The following is a 6,708-nucleotide window of genomic DNA, read 5'->3' on the forward strand; positions in this document are numbered from 1 at the left end:
ATGTGCAAATAGATAGCCCAGGTGAAAAGAACGTGAAGACCTTAGGCTTCTCTGGTCTTCTGGTCTGGTGCCTGGACTCTAGCTGGCTTAGCAATGTGACAGGGAGGTTGGTACCAAGGACTGAGCTGTGGACAACAGCCTTCCTCCACGTTGTCTGTGGAGTCCTTTCTGACTACACGTACCTCCTTTCTCTTGCTCTCACTACCCCCAACTTGGAGTCCTGGTTTCATAGCCCAGGCCACACCCTCTGATGTTTCATCTCTTCTTTACCTGGTTTATTGCTGTCATTCCCTCACTCCACTCTTGGCTCCGTGTGCACCTCCATTCTTGGTGAGAAACCCTGCCTTCCAGCCAGGCAGTTAGAGTCCTGCTGGGCAGACTAAGCCCACTCCCCCCACTATTAGAGGAGGTAGCTTCCTACCCATTTGACCACCTTCACCATGTTCCACAGAAGGCAGTTCTGTCCCCGAGTCACATGAGACCTCCCTGCAGAGACAAGAAGATGTGTCTGAGGCCCCTTTCATGTCTCTGCAGAGAAGAGTACTCCTTGATGGGTTCCCAGAGGAGCACAGGGCTCTGGCAAACCAGCCAGCAGGAACAATAAGACTTCACGTAGAATGGTCCATGGCGGCATTAAAAGTGATTATATTGTTCCTTTGGGGAGGTAGATGCCACTCCAGAGAACTGGAATTGAAACCTCTGCCCCAAGACCGTGAAGCCAAAATCTTTCTTCCTGAGGTGAGTCTAAAGTCAAACGTGGACAACATCCTGAAGGGGATGGGAGGATGTATAAAACAAAACAATGCAAAAACAAAACCCATTTTCCTGAGAGATTTAACAGAAATTGTTTAAATCATGGTTAAAAAAAGGAGGTGGGGGGAAATACTGTGATCCCAGAGCATTGAAAAGAGAGTCTTTCATATCCAAGCATCTATAAGAGCTAGAGACCACGAAATACACTGGGCAAAAGGGATTGATAAACTAGGGCTAGGTGGTCTTGGGCTGTGCCCTTGGGACAATGCTGGTGCCCCTATGAAGGGTGGGTGGATTAAGCCAAACCTCTTGTTCTAGGGAGCTTTGTTGTCTCTCCTTTTGCATCTTATCACCTGCTGTTTCCAGGTCATTCTGAGAGAGAAAGGATCTGAGAAAGGAAAACAGGTGGAAATGTCAGCAACTCTATTAGCTTCCTAGGGCTTGTAACAAATTACCACAAACTATGTGGCTTAAAACAACAGGCATTTATTTTCTTACAGTTTTGAGTGCTAGAAGTTCAAATCAAGGTATGGGCAGGCTCTTCCTTCTTCTGAAGGCTCTACAGGAGAATTCATACTTTTCTCTTCTAGCTGCTGGTGACTCCAGGCCCTCCTTGGCTTGTAGCAGCCTGACTGACATTTGCTTCCATCATCACATGGCCTTCTCCGTGTGGTCTCCCCTTCTTTTCTGAGGACACTTGTCATTGAATTTAGGGCCCACCCTAATTCAGGATGATCTTATCCTGAGATTCTCAACTTGATTACATCTGCAAAGACCCTTTTTTCCAAACAAGGTGATGTTCACAGGTTCTGGAAGACATTCAACACACTATGGCAAACTTAGAGGAAATATCCTCTAAAATAGCCCTGAAAATAGAAACGGAGACCAGCCTCTTAAGACGGCTCAGGTCACAAGCTGACTCTGAGTTATACTGCTCATCTCGGTTGTCTTCAGCCATTCATCTGGGGGTCACTGGTCCCCTTCTTCACAGCCATCCAGGCACACTGGCTCTGCATCAGGTCCTTGAGTTCACCAAACCCCTTCCCATCTTGGAGTCCTCACACTTCCTGCAAGGAAAGCCCTCTACTGCACCTTTTTTGCATGTCTCAGTCCTTCTCACTCTATAATTCTCATCTCTAATGAATACCTCTTCCCAAACAGACCTTCTCTGACCATCCTGTTATTTTTTTTTTTTTAAATCACAACTGCTGTTTGTTTCCTTTAAAGCACTGACCACAATTTTTAATTACTCACTTGATTATTTTCTCTTTACCCCACTAAACTGAAGTGACAAGTAGGCAAGAGGCAGGTCTACCCTGTTTAACCTACATACCCAGCACCAGGTACAGTGTCAGAAAAGCTAATAGTTGATAAATAAGGATGGAACACATTGAACAAACAGGCATATGTTTGTGACATATGCATTTCTTTTCTTATTTTTTGGACTTTCTTGCATGATTATCTCAAATTTATTCTTGTTGTTATCTAAACCCTGTTGGGATAATAACTGATGGAGGGATTTTTGCTTCTGCTCTTCTAAAGAGTTTATTGTATCTCTCTGAATTCTATGGGAATTGAGAGCAAAACAACTAAGCAGCTGTTTCTGTTGCACCAAGCACATTGGGTTAGTGTTTTGTGGTCATGACAATTTCCTCCAAGGAAAGGCATTCAGATCAAGGAGGAGAGAGGCCATAGCTACAAGGGCAATTACCAGGCTTGAGGTAGTATAGTAGTAAAGATGGATGAGCAGCCTGTCAGCTCCCATGCTTGTGAAGACTGGCTTTTGAATTTTCCCTGCTAAAATGACAGCACCCTATGTAGTCTTAAGCTATAATACATTTCTCACACTTTGGTGAGGATTCCTTTATTAAAGCTTTCTTCTTCCTTGTCTTTATGGAAGTGATACATTCTTATTGTAAAAATTCAATCATTATAAAAATGTGTAAGAATGAGAGTTAAAAAAAAGTTACCCAAACTCCACCACTGAGAAATATAATGAACATCAGATAGGCATGATTCCAGGCAGCTCTTTGTGCATATATACATATGGAAGGATGTATGGTTAGATAAATAGTCTGAGAAGTAATTTTCATAACAATGGGATGATACTTTACATAATATAATATTTTTGGTAAGAAGGTAAGAAATTTATTTTTATATGAATTAAACAGAAGGAAAAGAAGTTGATTTGAAACTGAAGTATTTGCAGAATTTGTTATTTTTTTAAACAGAAGAACTACTAGATTCTAGAGGATCCTTCTAAAATTAAGGGAAAAATTACTTTAAATACTTCAAGAATTGCCACAGTTGTTTACTGTTCAATCTACATTTAAAGGAATCTATGCTTCCTACCAGACTGTCTTCATTTTGAGTTTCTTTATATGAGCATATAGGGGCTATATTCCTTAAAGTTTAAGATTGATGACCTTTTTTTTTCATACACAATTAACATTTATCACCTCCTTAAGTTGTTCTAAATCGTATGTCTCAAGGATCCACCTCTTTTCCAGACACCTCCCTGTTGGAATTCTCTCTCATTCTCCAATCTGTACAAATCAGTCTACATATCCATAAAACTGTTAATTTGGGAGCTTTCTTCTATTATGCTCCTACTTTGGATTCACTGTTTTTTAAGATATCATGTCTTTCTCTTTCTTAATTACGTTCTCATTTTGCTAGAGAATATTTTAATCAACTCCCCAATAATGTATATTGAGAAGAAAAACACTTCTGAGTCACTTCATATCTCAAAGAGCCTTTATTTGTTTGAATGATAGTTTGGCTGGGCTTAGAATCGATTGTTATGGGTTCTCAGGGGTCATTTCATCTAAAACACAATCTGAAGACTCATTTCCACTGGGAGTATTCCTTTGTCTTATTGTTATCTGGAGATTAACTCATGGTTTTTCTTCTTTATTTCAACTGAGGTCTAATTTACATACAGTTTAGTGAGTTTTAACAATTGTATACATTCATGCAATACTACCTCAAACAAGATATAGAATATGTATGTCCATCACCCCCCAAATGTCTGGGGTCAACTCCTGCCCCACACTCAACAGAAGTAGCCACTTTTTAATTTCTAGTACCATAAATTAGTTTTGCCTTTTCTAGCACCTCATTTATATGAAACCTAACAGTATATCCTTTTAAGTATAGCTTCTTTTGCTCAGCGTGTTTTTTTGTTGTTGTTGTTTTGTGGTACGCGGGCCTCTTACCGTTGCGGCCTCTCCGGTTGCGGAGCACAGGCTCCGGACGCGCAGGCTCAGTGGCCATGGCTCACGGGCCCAGCCGCTCCGCAGCATGTGGGATCTTCCCAGACCGGGGCACAAACCCGTGTCCCCTGCATCTGCAGGCGGACTCTCAACCAGTGCGCCACCAGGGAAGCCCCTGCTCAGTGTGTTTTTGAGATTCATTCATGTTATTGCATATTTCAGTAGTATATTCCTGTTTATTGTTGAGTAGTATTTCATTGTATGAATATATCACAATTTGTTTATTCGATTTCCTGAAGATAGACATTTGGGCTGTTTCTAGTTCTAGAGTATAGTGAATAAAACTGCTATGAATGGAATATTATTCATCCATAAAGAAGAAAATCTAGCCATTTGCAGCAACATGGATGGACTTTGAAGGCATTATGCTAAGTGAAATAAGTCAGACAGAGAAAGGCAAATACTGTATCATCTCACATATATGTGGAATCTAAAAAACAAAACAAAACAAATTCATACCTATGAAGAACAGACTTCTGGTTGCCAGAATTAGGGGTGAGGTGGTTGGGGAGTGGGAGTGGGTGAGATGGGTGAAGGTGGTCAAAAGGCACAAACTTCCAGTTATGAAATAAATGTCACGGGGATATAATGTAGAGCATTGTAACTGTAGCAAATAATATTGTATAGTATATTTGAAATTTGCTAAGAGAATAAGTCTTTAAAGTTCTCATCACAAGAAAAAAATTATAACTGTGTGGTGATGGATACTAACTAGACTTACTGCGGTGATTGTTTTGCTCTATATACAAACATCAAATCATTATATTGTCCACCTGAAACTAATAATGTTAAATGTCAGTTCTATTTCAATTACAAAAAAGAAAAAATGAAGAAGGAAAATTTCAGAATTTTCTCAAATATATCAGCCATGCATATGTTCATATTAATATCAGTTAATTTTTAATATAAAACACCAAAAAAATCCCTGCTATGAACATTCTTGTAAAAAAAGACTTTCTGTGCACAAATGTTTTTATCTCTTTTAAGCAAATTCCTATGGGTGAATATCCCAGGCATAAAGATGACATGGCAAAAGGAGCCGTTGTGTGTGCATGAGTGCGTCCACATGCAGGCGTTATGGAGCGAGGTTAGAGGGAGCCTGCTCCCCTACCCACACACAGGGAAGAGGTCTTCTCAACCCACATGCTTGTCACAGCTTCCCATCTTAGAGTCTAGATTCACACATGAAGGTTATCGGAACACTGCAAAATGGCTTTCGTCTTACACCAAACATGGACCTCAAGTGGCAGTGATCTGTGGTTCTGGGTTAGGAGGTCTGACTGACAGATTAACTCAGGCCCAGATCTTTGACTACAACCAAATACCAAACTCTCAAAAGTACAGTGCCAGGTCATGCTGGTCGACTGGTGTTTGGGATTTTGAATGGCAGAGCCTGTGTGATGATGCAGGGCAGGTTCCACATGTAGGAAGTCTACCTGCTCTGGAAGATGACATTCCCAGTGAGGGTTTTCCGGCTTCTGGGTGTGGACACCCTAGTGGTCATCAGTGCACCTGGAGAGCTCAACTCCAAGTCTGAGGTTGGAGGTATCAGGCTGATCCTTGATCACATCAACCTATCTTGTTTCTGCAGTGAGAACCCTCTCAGAGGGCCCAGTGGTGAGAGGTTTGGAGTTAGTTTCCCTGCCATGTCTGACACTTATGACCAGGATATGAAGCAGAAGGCTCATGGTACCTGGAAACAAATGGGGGAACAGAGAGTTACAGGAAGGCACCTGCGTGATGGTAGTGGGCCCCAGTTTTGAGACTGTGGCAGAGTGTCATCTGTTGCAGAAGCTGGGGGTGGATGCTGTTGGCATGAGCACAGTACCAGATGTTATAGTTTCAAGGCACTGTGGACTTTGAGTCTTTGGCCTCTCCCTCATCAATAACAAGGTCATCTTGGATTATGAAAGCTAGGAGGAGGCCAATCATGAGAAAGTACTAGAGGCTGGGAAGCAAGCTCCTCAAAAATTGGAACAGTTTGTCTTCATTCTTCTGGCTAGCATTCCACTGTCTTATAATGCCAGTTAACCAGCCCTGGGGTGGTCTGGCCTCTCCCTTATGGGATCCGAGGAGCTGCTACCTACTTTGGCCTCTTGCTGGAATCACTTGCCTCCGCCCTTAGGTAGTGGCAGAAAGGAGTGTTGCCTTCCCTACTTGTCCCACCAGACCCTCTGGTGCTGAGTCCTCTTCTGCTCAGTTGTCATCTCAAAATGATTTCCACCCCCATTCCTCTTAAAGAACCAGAGCCCAAGCCCTACCATACATCCGAGGATATGCCCAGGATTTGACTTGGGGCCGTCGAACTCAGCACAGTAGCTACTGCTAGCTTCCTGAGATGATCCTCTCACATTTCTGGGGGCTCAGTTCTGCCTCCTTAAAGCACTGGAGACCACACAAGGAACAGCCTATTCATTTTGGACTTTTATAATATCATATTTTGAGAATAAAGAGAAAGATGAAAATAAAAAGAAGTAAAGTTAACTTTATTAGAAATTTCCAATCACTTCTGAAAAATTATTTCCATTTTACACTTCCACCAGCAATGTGTGAGATTTCTAGTACCTCCATATTTTTGCTAACATTGGACTGCCCGTGTTTTTACTGTAGTCATTGTACTGGGTATGTAGTCATACGTATTGTGGTTTTAATTGGCATTTCCAAGATGATGGAAAATTTC

General features: G+C 41.7%; 1 pseudogene; it reads left to right on the top strand.

The window, feature by feature from the left end:
- Positions 1–5,049: 5,049 nt before the first annotated feature.
- Positions 5,050–6,059, top strand: LOC116759143 (annotated as a pseudogene).
- Positions 6,060–6,708: the final 649 nt, after the last annotated feature.

This window comes from Phocoena sinus, chromosome 9 (assembly GCF_008692025.1).
Source record: "Phocoena sinus isolate mPhoSin1 chromosome 9, mPhoSin1.pri, whole genome shotgun sequence".
Lineage (NCBI taxonomy): Eukaryota > Metazoa > Chordata > Mammalia > Artiodactyla > Phocoenidae > Phocoena > Phocoena sinus.